An 18,341-nucleotide genomic window follows, 5' to 3' on the forward strand; every position below is an offset into this window, starting at 1 on the left:
AAGACCGAATTACCCTGAAGCATATGTGCAGTATAACATTACTGCTATGGGGCACCTAGTTTCTGCGCTCAACACCAAAACCACCTGCTTTGAGTGCAAGCCGCTCGGCTAAACCAAGCATGCTTGAACAGTCACAGACTACATGCAGGCTGTCAGCCAAAATTATCATTAGTGATCATTTGCAAAGAGTTTGTATGTTCTCTCCGTGTCTGCACGGGTTTCCTCCCTCATTCCAAAAACATACAGATAAGTCAGTTGGCTCCCCCTAAAATTGGCCCTAGACTACAGTACTTACAATACATAATATAGACATATGGCAATGGTAGGGATTAGATTGTGAGCTCCTTTGAGCGACAGTTAGTGACAAGATATATATATATATATATATATATATATATATATATATATATACACTGTACAGCGCTGCGTAATATGTCGGCGCTATATAAATACTAAATAATAATAATAATAATAATTTTTGCTGCATATGATCTATTGTCTGCACAGGGGTTTAGTCTTTCTTTCCATCAGACTACAGGTTTAGAATGTGGTTATGCATGCAACTTATGCAAGCACCTTAGCTATCGGTTTGGAGTTGAGTTGGCCTTTCCCCAGCGTATAGGTACTATGAACGCAGTCAACTGAAAAAACAGCGACGGTATCACAGTGAAGGTCAGCCTGAGGCTGATGAATGCTACCGAGTCAAACGCTGCTGTGAGACATAAGCAATCCTTTTATGCTGGAGGATGCATGGCCTTGCTACGCCTTGTTTGTAATATAGAATTCTGCATACAATAAATGTGAAAGTCACACTTTAATAACGTTATCCATTAGTCTACGTCTTGAGAAGAAAATCAAAATGCCTGATTCTGTTTTACAGCCGGCGGTGCGCTCCTCCAAGTGCTTAATCGGTTCCTGGTTTCCGTATCGCTCCCGGTGTTCTTGGTTTTAGAAAAGCGGTGTTTGTTCCATGCTCTCATTTAATATTCTTCACAGAATAACTTTGAGTCACTGGGGTATTGTGAGCAAATCAATGACTCTGAGCACGTTGGCGCTCGGATTCAGGGCTGGAAGTGTGTGATTAGAGGGCAGAGTTTACAGGCAATACACAGAGAATCTCATCAAATGCTAAGAGCTCTTTGAAGCTTTGTTTCTCAGCTATTGAGTCCTTATGAAGTTAGAACTCCGAAGATGAGCAACAAACACAAAAAAGAATAAAAAAATTATGTGTATATATATATATATATATATATATATATATATATATATATATATATATATATAAACAGACCCACACACAACGCAGTAAGAAAAAATGCATGTTCAAAGTATACCAGAACAGAATATAACAATAGACATAAGCTGTCAATGTGTTTAGATATAGTAAAACAGGGTTCCATATGCTAGGTTTGAAATCGGGAAGATGAAGTGTGGGAGTGCCTTAAAATATGTATTTATCTCATTCAGTCACGGTGATAGAAGCAGTATTTATAAAGAATGCCTGTTGTATGGTGATAATGTCACATCAGTTCTCATTCCAGTGATAATAATTCAAGACACGACTTGGTTTTGAGGCAACCAGGATTGATGTCATGAGTCCCTCCATTTTTCTGGAGCAATAACATTAAAATAAATCAGATTTTACGGCGACACAGTTTGTCCTCACGTAACCTGAAATCTTTTCTATTCATGCTTGTCTTTTCAGGAAGCATGCAATAGAGTGAGAAACCTAGCACAATAATAATAATTAGATTAAAAGTTATAATACAATAAAAAAAGAAAGATTAAAAAAGGTAAAATAAGTTTTACATATGTAAATGGAAAAACAGTTTCCTCAATGTTCTAATTTAAAGAAATAGCAATAACATTAGTTGTAGCGCTTCACATATAGCTAAGGCTGCAAGAAAAAATATGAGGTTGCTCCACCCCCACCGATAAAACAAATTAGATTAGTATTTCTCTGCGCCTGTTTCTAAGTGATTAAATTACACTGTTGAAAATTGATATTTTTATTAAAATAAATGAAAATCAATAAAAACCAATAAAAAATCAGTATAAAAATAGATATACACTATTCTCTTGATGATCTTCAATCTCTGCATCCACAGTGCACTTTGTGACAATCATGCATCAAACATTCATACACCTACAATCAAATCTAACACCTGACAAAAGCCAGCACCATAGTTAAGGGCTCTGCCTTTGACATGGGAGACCAGGGTTCAAATCCTGGCTAGGTCAAGTACCTATTCAGTAAGGAGTTCAAGGCAAGACACCCTAACACTGCAGGGTGGCCTCTTGAGTGCGTCCCAGTGGCTGCAGCTCTTGAGCGCTTTGAGTCCGACAGGAGAAAAGCGCTATACAAATTTTCGGATTATTATCTAGAGCTGCTCGTATATGTCCAAATGTCAGTTCATCAAGGGTGCATTTATGCATCAAGCTCAATGTCCATCAATACAGCGCTGCGGTGACAGAAATACTGTGACTAATACAGTCCATACTGTATATCGGTCAAAAAATAGCTCAATATCTGGTTCAAAAATAGATATGTTGATAAACATCTATTGCGGGGACTTACTACTCAAGAGCAGTGTATCTATCCATATTCGGGTTCTGCATGCATTCATATAAATGTATAATCCGCGGTAAGTTTGTCCATTTGTACTATTTGTGTTAACTCCGCGGTGGGTACATCTGTTGCACTCATGTGTCCCGCCAAGACAGGGAGAATAAGGGGTTTCCAGGTAAGATGTTAGCTGCGGCTTACAAACAGACTCCTAGGTCCCGGCCGTTAACGCTTGAGAGTCTGGAGCCGCTGCGAGTCCAGGATCGCCGTTCTGGAAGGCGGAAGTCCTTCGGTGACGTTACCACATTTACAGGACCAATCAGAGCCGACTAGTTTCGACAGGCACGCCTGTCTTCTTCAGGGCATCTCCCGATTGGTCCCTGGACTCATTCATTTATCTCTGTAGCTCCACCCCCCTTCTCCGTCTTGATCCACGCATACAGATGACTGTGCTGTGCATTTCGCCGGGAGAGAATGTTTAGAATTTCTCCCATTCTTCAATAGATGTAATTCTTATCCCTTCTTAGAAGGCAAATAGCTCAACTTAATTGTTTAGCCCTTTCGGTGCTAAACTGTTTAAAAGGTAGTTGTCCATAGGACAACTATTAGACGTGCGCTGTAAAAAGCCAAAGAAAACGCCAGCTGAAATAAGAACACTTCAAAGGGTGAATCACACACCTCAGGCAGGGTGCGGAAAAGACCCCCCAAAATTTCCTACGTTATTGGTCGGGAACCCGCTTGCCCTTCCTCCAACCCCGCAATGCCTGCCGTACCAGGAATAATATCGTGAAGTCCCCCCAACCCATCAGTTTACACAGAAAAGCTAATGCGGCCAGCCGTTTATCAATGACAGCAGGGGACACCCCCTAATCAAACCACCAACACAACAGAGCTAACATCGCTTCCCTGTGCACCGCAGCCAAATCTGACACACCCAGCTTACCTTGCCAGTCAGACCAATGACTCCATACATTGCTGTAAGCCTGCCAAGTGGAATCAGCTAACGACCTCTTTATCCAGGGCCAAAGTATGTCTAGATGATGTCCCATACGTAATCCAGGCACTCCTCCCCTTTCGCCATGGCTCCCGGCACCAGCTCCCTGAACCAATCCCACTGAAAGCGAGATAACGCGTCAGCGATGTCATTGCTTTTACCTGGGATATGTGCCGCTCTGAAATTAATATTCAGCTTAAGGCAGTCTAGCACAAAGCGGCGTAGCAGTCTAATGACCGGAAGGGAAGCTGAGTTAATGGCGGTAACTGCAGCCATGTTATCCGACCTAAACAAGACTGTCTTATTCCGAAAAGATTCACCCCATAGGACCACTGCCACCCAAATTGGAAACAATTCTAAAAAACTAAGATTGCGTATGATATCTGACTCGAACCATGCATTAGGTCACGCAGCCGCCCACCAACGGCCTGCGAAGTATGCCCCAAAACCGACCGACCCCGCCGCGTCAGTGAATAATTCAAGGGAGTCGTTAGATTGCATCGGTGCTAGCCAGTAAGCTAGTCCATTAAATTGCTGCAAAAATTCTGCCCAAACCGCAAGCTCATCCTTGTGCTCACGTGTGATGCAGACGTAATGATGCGACTCCTTGATACAGCACATCGCCAACGAAAGACGATGTGAGAAAATTCTGCCCGTTGGGAGAACTTTGCAAGCAAAATTCAGCTTGCCTAGCAATGATTGCAATTGCAAAAGCTGAACTTTCCTGGCTTTTTTGAATTTCTTAACCGATGACAAAAGCTCAAGCAGTTTGTCATCAGGTTGCCGGCACACCTGCCTGACAGAATCTATTTCAATCCCCAAGAATTTCATCACTGACCGTGGGCCTTCGTTTTTTTACGCTGCCACAGGAACCCCAAATTCTGCAAAGACTTGCACCATTGTTTTCAATGTGAGCTCACAAATCCTAGAACCCGCCGGACCAACACAGAAGAAGTCATCCAAATAGTGGGTAATGGACTCCACTCCTGAGCGTGTTCTCACCACCCACTCCAAGAAGGAACTGAACTTCTCAAAGTACGCACACAAAATTGAACAACCCATTAGGAGACACCTGTCTCAGTAATAATTCCCCTCAAAGTAGCACCCTAACAGATGCATACTGTCAGCGTGGGCTGGTAGTAGACGGAACGCCGATTCAATATCGGTCTTGGCCATCAACGCACCAGCCCCCGCCTTCAGAACCATGTCCAGAGCCGAGTCAAATGATGCGTAATGGACCGAAGCCAGGTCCCTCCCAATACCGTCATTTACTGAGCCCCCTTTCGGATAAGACAGATGGTGAATCAGCCGAAACTTATCCACCTCCTTCTTTGGAACCACCCCGAGTGGCGAAACAATCAAACCGCTAATATGTGGCTCCCGAAAGGGGCCCGCCATCCTGCCCAATGCCATTTCTTTGTTTAACTTCTCCCGTACTACACCGACGTGCTCACGAACCGACTTTAAATTTTTCACACTTAGTGTCCTAAAAACAGCAGAGGAGGGTATCGAAAAACCGTCTGTAAAACCCACCCTCAAAAACTCGGCTACGTCCCGCTTCCTATATCGGTTGAGCCATGGGCCCATCACCTCTCCCCTCACTGGCGTCATCCCTCTTTCCAAAGTTATCTCCCGCCCTTTTAAACGTGGGACCTCCTTTTCCCCGCTTGAAGCATTTGGATGCCGGATGAGGGCCGGAACAACCGGAGCACTCGTGACGAAATTTGCAGTTGCTCCCCCACTTACACTGGGACTCATTAAAGGCCCAACACAGACCCTTCCTCCCACCGCTCGGGGCCACCGCAGTTGCGAAGGCGACGCCACCAGGAAACGACGAGTGTCCCGTTGGATTGGAGTAGACACCTCCCTTTGTGTTCATGACTCTGAGCCATATGCCAATATCCCTATGGCTCCAGTCGAGATCCGGTTGGACCGACATCCGCTGACGAAATTGCTCATCGTAATGGAGCCAAGCCAAGCCGCCGTAAGTCCTATGGGCCTCCCAAATAGAGTCCAAATAGCAAAACAAAGCTGAGCATTTGTCTGGAAACTTCATTCCAATGATGCTCCCCAAAATCGTAAAGGCTTGCAGCCAATTCCCAAACGTGCATGGTATTAACCGAAATTGCCTCCTATCCTCATCCTCCTCCTTCCGGTGCTCTTTACCCCTGATCCACCTCTCAATGTTACAACGCTCCAATGGGAGTAACGTGAAAATATCCATGTACTCCTTATGCCAGATCTTCTCCCTCACCTCCTGCTTCAAATGCGCCCCTAAAGGACCCTCATAACAAATGTACGAATGGCCCTTAGCTAGCAAAATCAGAGATTGGGACAGGTTTATCTGCCCCTTTTTCCTTTTCCCCCCGACGCCGGGCTCGCCACTTCCATAGCCGACTTAGCAGCAACTGAAACTGCCATGGTCGACCTATCCCCGCCGTCCAGCTGTAAGCCCTCGCCTCCCGCCGCCCGTGCATCGTGGGCACTGGGCAGACCAAGCACGTTCCAGCCCACTCCCGCCAGATTGTTGCCCTAAACTGTCAATCAACGACCGAACCCCATCCACAAAACCCTGCAAAGACCCCCATCCCTTTGAGTGTTGAAATGTGAAGGGTGCACTGCAGCAAGTGTCTGAATCTCACCTGAAGGATGCGCAGTCGTATCAGTTCTGCCATCCGGATCTGAAGTCCCGAAATCTCCGCTTGTGCCCGGCAGCGTCGATCCATGCTGCCCGGGACCCGACATCAGCACAGAGGGGGTGTCCGACCTCCTGGCTGGCGGTCCCGAAGCCGGCGTCTGTGGAGGCACAACATGATGGGGAGAGGGATAACCCCACCACATTTGCCCGTCCCGAACAGACCCGGGAATGCTCCCCGGCCCGTCCATCGGCCAGCTGCCTGCACCCCTGCTCACTGGGGGAAAACCAAAACCTGGGTAACCCAACCACCCCGGGAAGCCTAGCGGCATGGGCCCAGGCCACCAACCCCCACCCGCAGGCATGCTCTGCCAACCCTGGAATGCCCCTGCTGCCTGCCAAGGACCACCGGGATCGCTGCTCTGGTTCCCGCTAGCTGCACTAACTTGCGGCAGGTTCGAATGGGGGGTGCCATCCCCACCCAACCAGGCCCTGTCTCCCCCGTCATCATCCAAGTTCCTGCCGGCCCAGTCCCCTGGGAATATTCCCTGCACTGATCCACCAGCTGTGTGATCCTGCCCAGCTGCTCAAAAACCTGCTGGCTCTGACCCTCCGGTGGCCTGAACCTCCTGAGGTCTCTGCCCATCCACCCTCCCGGGTTGTGGAAGCGCAACATGGCCGCCAGAGCCGCTAGCCCCGCCCCTCCCCCACCTGGGGTGCTGCAGACACACTTGCCTGCTTCTTACCTCCACTGGCCCCCTTCCCCTTGGACGCTGCCTTTTTTGGTTGAGAGGCAGGCGGTGGGGACAGCCGCGTGGTCGCACGCCGCGTGCGTTGCGGCCGTGAACTCACCGTGGCGTCCGCCGAAGTGCCCGCCTGCGGAGTGGCTGCCATGACATCCTGCAGCCACCCGTCGCTTCTCCGACCTGCTTCCTCCCGGATGCGGCGAATCATCGCTGTCAGCTCCGCGTCCTCCATTCTGCATCCCTAGCCTCCCGCTCAGCTGGGTCTATGGGGCGAGCAGCCGACAGTGAACGGACGTTCCCTCTGGCTGCCAAGAGGTAACTGCTGCTACCTCACAGGATGGGGAAGGGAGGAAGAAGAGGGGTCCCCACCACTACTATCCGCCCACCAATCCAGGCCCTCTCTACATATTTTTAAAGGGGTAAACCACCGCCCCCTGATGACAAATTCTTTAACCCCTTCCTGCAGCAAGTTCGTAGAACTCGCACAGGGGTCATGGTGCTGAGGTGATGAGGACGCCACGCACTGCTTACCCTAAAAAACTGGCAGCTGTAATTGCAGCAAAAGGTGGTTCTACATAGTATTGACTCAGGGGCCTGAATAATTACGCGCACCTCACTTTGCAGTTATTGATTTGTAAAAAATGTTTGGAATAATGTATGATTTTCGTTCCACTTCTCACGTGTACACTACTTTGTATTGGTCTTTCACGTGGCATTCCAATAAAATTGATTCATGTTTGTGGCAGTAATGTGACAAAATGTGGAAAACTTCAAGGGGGCTGAATACTTTTGCAAGCCACTGTAAGTCAGCAGATATTGGGAAGAAGAAGCAATATTGAGATTTTCTCATGAGGGTTGCCTCTAAGTAAAAGTATTGTCAGCTTACATTAATATACACTCCAGCCAACAGTCCTTCAGCAAGGATTAAAATCTCATTCTAAGGATAAATTTGAGTGTGCCTAGAAGGAACTATTCTGAAGAGCATTGAGAAAATGTATCATAAGAGCACTGAGAACATGTATCCAGGAGATGCTTCAGTTAAATTCCATTATTAATTTGAAGGTTTCATACAGCAACAGTGGAAACGTTTAAAGTGAGAAGTAAAGAGATATTAATTGGAGAATGCTCACCTTATAAATTTGTGGATTCAAGCAGAGCCTGACTGTAAATGTTAAGTAATTCCACTGACTTTTACTATAAAGTATTACATTGGAAAGAAGCCTCATTCTCGACTTTGCGAAAAACAGTCTCATATTATGTTCTCATTAGTTTATACGTAAGGTCTGGAATGAAGGTTATTGTTTAGGGTAGACGATCAGGGAGGAATTTACATTTAAAGTGAAACTGAAGTGAAAATAAACTTATGAGGTGATGAAGTGTATGTGTAGTACGGATGATAAATAGAACATTATTAGTTTAGAAAAGAGCCTCATATTTTTATTTTCAGTTTTATAACTTTATTTTTAAGATTGGCTGTCACTACTGTCACTGCTGCTATTTACAGTAGAATCTACACCCTGCTTTGTTTGAAAAGGATACAGAACTATTGACCCTTTGAACCTTCCTGTAGTAAAATTTCATGAGAATACTTGGGCCATATGCAGTTCACTTTTTCTGTCTGTCAAAATTATTTTGAGTATTTGTTTGTTTGTTGGTGGTGTAAAAGGTATTTTATGTACAAGTTGTGAAAATATCATCTAGGAGAAAACTTAGGAAAAAGGGAATTGAATAAGGGTCCTTGCATTGGTCCTTATGCAATTCATTTTTTCTCCTGACTTTTCACCTAGGTGATAATTTCACACATTTGTCATAAAATGCATATTAACTACTTCAGCCTTCAGTCGTTTTCACTTTATGCTTCCGAATAATGTTCACCTCCCATTCATTAGCCTATAACTTTATCACTACTTATCACAATGAACTGATCTATGTCTCGTTTTTTCCGCCACCAATTGGGCTTTCTTTGGGGGGGTACATTTTGCTAAGAGCCACTTTACTGTAAATGCATTTTAACAGGAAGAATAAGGAAAAAACTGAAAAAAATCATTATTTCTCAGTTTTCGGCCATTATAGTTTTAAAATAATACATGCCTCCACAATTAAAACTCACGTATTGTATGTGCCCATTTCTCCCGGTTATTACACCATTTAAATTATATCCCTATCACAATGTATGGCGACAATATTTTACTTGGAAATAAAAGTGCATTTTTTCCGTTTTGCATCCATCACTATTTACAAGCTCATAATTAAAAAAATATATAAATATTTCATGTTTACATAGATATTTAAAAAGTTTAGATCCTTAGGTAAATATTTCTGTGTTTTTGTTTTTTTTAATTGTAATGATTTTTTTTTTATTACTAAACATTTTATGTGGGTATTTTGGGGAGGGTGGGATGCAAATCAATTTTTTTAGGACATATTGGTCTATTTTTTAATTTTATTTTTTTTTTGCATTTTCCTGCAGTTAGCTTTTTGGCCACAAGATGGCAGCCATGCGTTTGTTTACAATGACGTCACTCTAAGCATAACACGGACGCTTAGAGTGACGTCAGGGGAAATAGGAACAGAAAAACCTCAGCTTCCGTGCGAAGCTGACGGTTTTTCTCGGGGGGAGAGCAATCAGTGATCAGGCTCCATAGCCCGCTTCACTGATTGCCTGGCTAGCGAACCGCGGGCCGGAAGCGCACGTGCACGTGCAAACGGCCGCGGGGGTGCGCAGCAGCGCACATGGCCTCCTGGGCGTAGCTAGTACGTCCAGGAGGCCAAAGTAGTTAAACCACCAGCAAGAAAGAAAGTAGGACAACTGAAGCAAGAGTTATATGGAGGCTGCCATAATTATTTCCTTTTAAGTAATACCAGTTCCCTGGCTGTCCTGCTGATCCTCTGCCTCTAATACTTTTAGCCATAGACCCTGAACAAGCATATGCAGATCACTTGTTTCTGACATTATTAGCTAAGATTAGCTGCATGCTGGTTTCAGGTCTTATTCAGACACTACTACAACCAGGTGGACCAGTAGTGCTGCCAGGAAACTGGTATTGTTTAAAAGGAAATAAATATGGCAGCATCCATATCCCTCTTACTTCAGTTGCCCATTAACCACTTCCCGACCGCCGTATATACAATTGGCGGCCGGGAAGTGGACGCCGCAAGGACCGAAGTATTGACAATTGGCGGCGGTCCTTGTATGGGCATGGGCGGAGCGATCGCGTCATCCGTGACGCGATCCTCCGCCTCCGCCTGGCGCCGTTCACCCGCCACAACATCCCGCCGGCCATACGGAAGCGCCGGCGGGATGTTAACCCGACGATCGCCGCATACAAAGTGTATAATACACTTTGTAATGTTTACAAAGTGTATTATACAGGCTGCCTCCTGCCCTGGTGGTCCCAATGTCCGAGGGACCACCAGGGCAGGCTGCAGCCACCCTAGTCTGCACCAAGCACACTGATTTTCCCCCCCCCCTGCCCCAGATCGCCCACAGCACCCATCAGACCCCCCCCTGCCCACCCCCCAGACCCCTGTTTGCACCCAATCACCCCCCTACTCACCCATCAATCACTCCCTGTCACTATCTGTCAACGCTATTTTTTTTTATCCCCCCCCCTGCCCCCCGCTCCCTCCTGATCACCCCCCCACCCCTCAGATTCTCCCCAGACCCCCCCCCCCCAGACCCCCCCCCCCATGTACTGTATGCATCTATCCCCCCTGATCACCTGTCAATCACCTGTCCATCACCTGTCAATCACCCGTCAATCACCCGTCAATCACCCCCTGTCACTGCCACCCATCAATCAGCCCCTAACCTGCCCCTTGCGGGCAATCTGATCACCCCCCCCACACCAATAGATCGCCCGCAGATCCGACATCAGATCACCTCCCAAATCCATTGTTTACATCTATTCTCTCCTCTAAACACCCACTAATTACCCATCAATTACCCATCAATCACCCCCTATCACCACCTGTCACTTTTACCTATCAGATCAGACCCTAATCTGCCCCTTGCGGGCACCCAATCACCCGCCCACACGCTCAGATTGCCCTCTGACCCCCCCTTATCAATTCACCAGTGCATTAATTACATCTGTTCTTCCCTGTAATAACCCACTGATCACCTGTCAATCACCTGCCAATCACCTATCACCCATCAATCACCCCCTGTCACTGCCACCCAACAATCAGCCCCTAACCTGCCCCTTGCGGGCAAACTGATCACCCACCCACGCCAATAGATCGCCCGCAGATCCGACATCAGATCACCACCCAAGCGCAGTGTTTCCATCTATTCTCTCCTCTAAACACCCACTAATTACCCATCAATCACCCATCAATCACCCCCTATCACCACCTGTCACTGTTACCCATCAGATCAGACCCTAATCTGCCCCTTGCGGGCACCCAATCGCCCGCCTACACGCTCAGATTGCCCTCAGACCCCCCTTATCAATTCGCCAGTGCAATATTTACATCTGTTCTCCCCTGTAATAACCCACTGATTACCTGTCAATCACCTATCAATCACCCATCAATCACCCCCTGTCACTGCCACCCATCAATCACCCCCTGTCACTGCCGCCCATCAATCACCCGCTGTCACTGCCACCCATCAATCAGCCCCTAACCTGCCTCTTGCGGGCAATCTGATCACCCACCCACACCAATAGATCGCCCGCAGATCCGACGTCCGATCACCTTCCAAGTGCAGTGTTTACATCTGTTCTCTACCCTAAACACCCACTAATTACCCATCAATCACCCCCTGTCACTGCTACCTATCAGATTAGACCCCTATCTGCCCCTAGGGCACTCAATCACCCGCCCACACCCTCAGAATGCCCTCAGACCCCAGCCCTGATCACCTCGCCAGTGCATTGCTTGCATCTATTCCCCCCTCTAATCACACCTTGAGACACCCATCAATCACCTCCTGTCACCCCCTAGCACACCTACCCATCAGATCAGGCCCCAATTTGCCCCGTGTGGGCTCCTGATCACTCGGCCAAACCCTCAGATCCCCCTCAGACCCCCTTCCGATCACCTCCCCACTGCATTGATTGCATCTATTTTCCCCTCTAACCACCCCCTGAGACACCCATCAATCACCTCCTGTCACCCCCCTAGCACTCCTATCCATCAGATCAGGCCCAATACAACCTATCATCTAAAAGGCCACCCTGCTTATGACCGGTTCCACAAAATTTGCCTCCTCATAGACCACCTGTCATCAAAATTTGCAGATGCTTATACCCCTGAACAGTCATTTTGAGACATTTGGTTTCCAGACTACTCACGGTTTTGGGCCTGTAAAATGCCAGGGCGGTATAGGAACCCCACAAGTGACCCCATTTTAGAAAAAAAGACACCCCAAGGTATTCTGTTAGGTGTATGACGAGTTCATAGAAGATTTTATTTTTTGTCAAAAGTTAGCGGAAATTGATTTTTATTGGTTTTTTTTCACAAAGTGTCATTTTTCACTAACTTGTGACAAAAAATAAAATCTTCTATGAACTTGCCATACACCTAACGGAATACCTTGGGGTGTCTTCTTTCTAAAATGGGGTCACTTGTGGGGTTCCTATACTGCCCTTGCATTTTAGGGGCCCTAAACCGCGAGGAGTAGTCTCGAAAACAAATGCCTCAAAATGACCTGTGAATAGGACGTTGGGCCCCTTAGCGCACCTAGGCTGCAAAAAAGTGTCACACATGTGGTACCGCCGTACTCAGGAAAAGTAGTATAATGTGTTTTGGGGTGTATTTTTACACATACCCATGCTGGGTGGGAGAAATTTCTATGTAAATGGACAATTGTGTGTAAAAAAATCAAACAATTGTCATTTACAGAGATATTTCTCCCACTTAGCATGGGTATGTGTAAAAATACACCCCAAAACGCATTATACTACTTCTCCTGAGTACGGCGGTACCACATGTGTGGCACTTTTTTTTACACCCTAAGTACGCTAAGGGGCCCAAAGTCCAATGAGTACCTTTAGGATTTCGCAGGTCATTTTGCGACATTTGGTTTCAAGACTACTCCTCACGGTTTAGGGCCCCTAAAATGCCAGGGCAGTATAGGAAGCCCACAAATGACCCCATTCTAGAAAGAAGACACCCAAAGGTATTCCGTATGGAGTATGGTGAGTTTATAGAAGATTAAATTTTTTGTCACAAGTTAGCGGAAAATGACACTTTGTGAAAAAAAACAATTAAAATCAATTTCCGCTAACTTGTGACAAAAAAATAAAAACTTCTATGAACTCACCATACTTCTAACGGAATACCTTGGGGTGTCTTCTTTCTAAAATGGGGTCATTAGTGGGGTTCCTATACTGCCCTGGCATTTTAGGGGCCCTAAACCGTGAGGAGTAGTCTTGAAACAAAAATGACTTGTGAAATCCTAAAGGTACTCATTGGACTTTGGGCCCCTTAGTGCAGTTAGGGTGCAAAAAAGTGCCACACATGTGGTATCGCCGTACTCGGGAGAAGTAGTATAATGTGTTTTGGGGTGTATTTTTACACATACCCATGCTGGGTGGGAGAAATACTGTAAATGACAATCTTTTGATTTTTTTACACACAATTGTCCATTTACAGAGGTATTTCTCCCCCCCAGCATGGGTATGTGTAAAAATACACCCCAAAACACATTGTACTACTTCTCCCGAGTATGGCGATACCACATGTGTGGCACTTTTTTGCACCCTAACTGCGCTAAAGGGCCCAAAGTCCAATGAGTACCTTTAGGATTTCACAGGTAATTTTGAGAAATTTCGTTTCAAGACTACTCCTCACGGTTTAGGGCCCCTAAAATGCCAGGGCAGTATAGGAACCCCACAAATGACCCCATTTTAGAAAGAAGACACCCCAAGGTATTCCGTTAGTAGTATGGCGAGTTCATAGAAGATTTTATTTTTTGTCACAAGTTAGCGGAAATTGATTTTAATTGTGTTTTTTCACAAAGTGTCATTTTCCGCTAACTTTTGACAAAGATAAAATCTTCTATGAACTCACCATACTCCTAACGGAATACCTTGGGGTGTCTTCTTTCTAAAATGGGGTCATTTGTAGGGTTCCTATACTGCCCTGGCATTTTAGGGGCCCTAAACCGTGAGAAGTAGTCTTGAAACGAAATTTCTCAAAATGACCTGTGAAATCCTAAAGGTACTCATTGGACTTTGGGCCCTTTAGCGCAGTTAGGGTGCAAAAAAGTGCCACACATGTGGTATCGCCGTACTCAGGAGAAGTAGTATAATGTGTTTTGTGGTGTATTTTTACACATACCCATGCTGAGTGGGAGAAAGATCTCTGTAAATGGACAATTGTGTGTAAAAAAATTAACAAATTGTCATTTACAGAGATATTTCTCCCACCCAGCATGGGTATGTGTAAAAATACACCCCAAAACACATTATACTACTTCTCCTGAGTACGGCAATACCACATGTGTGGCACTTTTTTGCAGCCTAACTGCGCTAAGGGGTCCAAAGTCCAATGAGCACCTTTAGGCTTTACAGGGGTGCTTACAATTTAGCACCCCCCAAAATGTCAGGACAGTAAACACACCCCACAAATGACCCCATTTTGGAAAGTAGACCCTTCAAGGTATTCAGAGAGGGGCATGGTGAGTCCGTGGCAGATTTCCTTTTTTTTTTGTTGCAAGTTAGAAGAAATGGAAACTTTTTTTTTTTTCTCACAAAGTGTCATTTTCCGCTTACTTGTGACAAAAAATAATATCTTCTATGAACTCACTATGCCTCTCAGTGAATACTTTGGGATGTCTTCTTTCCAAAATGGGGTCATTTGGGGGGTATTTATACTATCCTGGAATTCTAGCCCCTCATGAAACATGACAGGGGGTCAGAAAAGTCATAGATGCTTGAAAATGAGAAAATTCACTTTTTGCACCATAGTTTGTAAACGCTATAACTTTTACCCAAACCAATAAATATACACTGAATGGGTTTTTTTTTATCAAAAACATGTTTGTCCACATTTTTCGCGCTGCATGTATACAGAAATTTTACTTTATTTGAAAAATGTCAGCACAGAAAGTTAAAAAAATCATTGTTTTGCCAAAATTCATGTCTTTTTTGATGAATATAATAAAAAGTAAAAATCGCAGGAGCAATCAAATAGCACAAAAAGAAAGCTTTATTAGTGACAAGAAAAGGAGCCAAAATTCATTTAGGTGGTAGGTTGTATGAGCGAGCAATAAACCGTGAAAGCTGCAGTGGTCTGAATGGAAAAAAAGTGGCCGGTCCTTAAGGGGTAGAAAGCCCTAGGTCCTCAAGTGGTTAAAATAATTTTGACAGTGCTTTTTTCACTAACATTTGTGTATTTTTTTAATTGTAAAATGCTGAAAAGTTATTTTAAAGAGAAGATGAAAATTATACCAAAGGAGATAACTCAGTAGAGAGATATAATTGCATATTGGCCCCGATCTCATTGTTTCTCAGCTGTTTTGGCTTCTGTTCACTGTTCAAGAAACTGGACTGAATTCGACAAGCTGTTTTGCGGTTTTACTCTTGCTTTACTGGACTGGAGAACAAGAAGGGTCTTCTGATAATTTCTTAGTAGGGATAATACCATATGTTAATACCATATGTTCATACGTTTATCTCATAATGCCACATGTCACTTCAGGTACACTTTCAATCTAATACCCCGATATCTCTTTCTGAGATTGAACAAAATGTATTGTGATCATCTCTGTAAGTAACTCCGTTGTGCCTAGAGATGGCAATCAAGTGATGTGTCCCTCTGTTTTCCTCTAAAGGTGAGTACACTCGCACTACAAGAGGAAACGACTCGGTCTTTTAGCTGACAGTGGCACGTGTGTACGCGCTGTCGGCGGACTGATACGTTAGTTTGTGAACGATCTGCTCAGCGGATCATTCAGAAACAGCCTTATCAGCCCGCCGACAGTGTGTACACACGTTACTGTCGACTAAAAGACCGCCCAGCGGGAGGGGCCAGCGGACCCGTAGTTTCCTCTTGTAGTGCGTGTGTACGCACCTTAAGGGCCCTTTTACACTACGTCCATTGTGTTGTACAATAATTCTACATGCCAGCTCACTGCCCATATATTTTTATAAATTTTTCCATAATAACAACATAACATAGCTGTCCCTCAACATAAGGAACAATGACAATTAGGGTCCCCGAGACACAGCTGGGGTCAAATAAGAGAACATATAATCAAAAAGCAATATCCAACTGTGCACAATTTCAAAATAAAACAGCAGATAACCAATCAAAGACCTTTGAATAACTCTTCATAACCTCCCCTCTATCCCCATCCCCTCCCCTCCCCTCCATGTCATCTCTTGTCAACCCACATAGCTAGCCCCTAAAGGTGTGTACACACGCTCTACGGCCACCAACGACGGGTCCGTCAGACCCTCCCGCTGGGCCGACTTTCAGCAGACTGTAGTGCGTGTGTACGCACTGTCGGCAGACTGATAAGGCTCATGAACAGCCTTATCAGTCCGCTGACAGTGCGTACACACGCACTACAGTCTGCTGAAAGTCCGCCCAGCAGGAGGGTCTGACGGACCAGTCGTTGGCGGCCGTAGTGCGTGTGTACGCACCTTAAAGGGACACTTAAGTCAAACAAAAAAAATGAGTTTTACTCACCTGGGGCTTCCAATAGCCCCCTGCAGCTGTCCGGTACCCTCGCCGTCTCCCTCCGATCCTCCTGGCCCCGCCGGCAGCCACTTCCTGCTTCGGTGACAGGAGCTGACAGGCTGGGGACGCGAGTGATTCTTCGCGTTCCTGGCCACAATAGCACCATCTATGCTGCTATAGCATATATCATATACTATATAGCAGCATAGAGGGTGCTAATGTGTCTGATGGAAGCACAGCTGCAAGAAAATATCTGATAAGCTGCAGTCCGATATGTTCAGAGGGACCCTGCCCGGGAACGGTGGGGTGGAGGATGATCTGTGAAACCTCTGGATTATTCAGAGGCTTTCATCTACTGTGGTAAGGTTTTTTTTGTTTTTTTTTAATTACAGGTTCATTCTAACAAGCTCAGATTCTTTGGTGAATTATTATTTAAAATATCTAATGTCACTTTAAAAAAAAAAAAAAAGGCAACATTACCTCATGGCACAACATAAATCTTTAGGTTTTGACTCCTTGATCCCAGAGGTGGGCTCATCAGATCCTGATGACTGCACATCAGTGTAATGGCCCATACTCGCGGGCTAAAATTGTCGCCGCAACATGCGGCGCACGCGTGTTGCGGTGACAGGTCGCCCGTGAGTATGCGGTGTTGCACGGGCGCGCACCCCGAACTGTCGCCCGTCGCTGATGTCGCCAGGCGATTGGCGCGGTCAATCGCCTGGTGACAGCCGCCGCTGCAACTCCGCCGCAACTGTCGCTAGTCCGCGTGAGTACGCGGACTAGCGACAGCAACATAATTGCAAATAGACGGCGCTTCCGGCGGGGGGAGGGACAACAGCGACAGCTTCCGCCGCATCAGTTGCCAGGTCCCTCCGCCGTGTGTATGCGGAGGGACCTGGCGACGAACTGTCGCCGGCATGTCGCGCACACGCTCCCGTGTGCTAGCGACATGCCAAAAAGTTGCCCATGAGTATGGGCCATAAGAATGTAGCCAACCCAACAAGCTGCTCAGTAGAAGTGGCTGTGCGTCAGTGAAGGGCAGGCTGACTTCAGAAGTGGTAGAGTCTACATTGTGGCTTTTTGGCAGAAACAGACACAGGCAATAACACAGTATTAAAAAAATGTCATTAAAAAACTCATTTGGTTGTCTCACTCACATTACCCTTCTGTCAGCCCTGGTGTAATAGTATTAATACATACTGTATGTGTCTGTATAATCAGCACTTTCTGCTTCAGTCTTACTCCTGTCTGTGGTAGGAGCAATGTTTAAGGCCCATACACAAGACAAGACAAATAACATTTATATTTTGCTTTTCTCCTGATGGACTCAAAGCACCAGAGCTGCAGCCACTACGTGCATTCAGTAGCAGTGTTACAGCATCTAGCCAAATTTCTCCTTACTGAATACACTATCCAGCCACTGCTATAGCTACACATGCTCAATCAATGTCTGCCATTGATGGGGGTAGAGCAGCATGGGAGTGACATGGCGTGAAGGGCAGGGCAAGTGGGCGAGAACAATGCTATCAACCATTGCTCAGCCGAAGTGAAGTCGGGGGGGGGGGGGGGGGTTGGGAGCATCAGGGGCTGCCGTACACGTGCTGGATTCTAGTTATCGGCGGAGTTTCTTCTGACATTTGTACGGGGCTTTAGGCCCTGTTCACATCTAAAATAGCAAAACTCAAGCTTTTTTTTTCAGAGCGATCGCGGTCAGTGCTTTACAAGCAATGTACCGCGATCGCTCCAGAATCACCCCAAAAA

General features: G+C 45.9%; 1 protein-coding gene across 2 annotated transcripts in view; it reads right to left on the bottom strand.

Moving 5' to 3' along the window:
- SERTM2 (serine rich and transmembrane domain containing 2) overlaps positions 1 to 18,341 on the bottom strand; it is a 74,507-nt gene that overhangs the window by 12,692 nt on the left and 43,474 nt on the right. The gene's annotated exons all lie outside the window — the stretch shown is intronic.

This window comes from Hyperolius riggenbachi, chromosome 8, assembly GCF_040937935.1.
Source record: "Hyperolius riggenbachi isolate aHypRig1 chromosome 8, aHypRig1.pri, whole genome shotgun sequence".
Classification (NCBI taxonomy): domain Eukaryota; kingdom Metazoa; phylum Chordata; class Amphibia; order Anura; family Hyperoliidae; genus Hyperolius; species Hyperolius riggenbachi.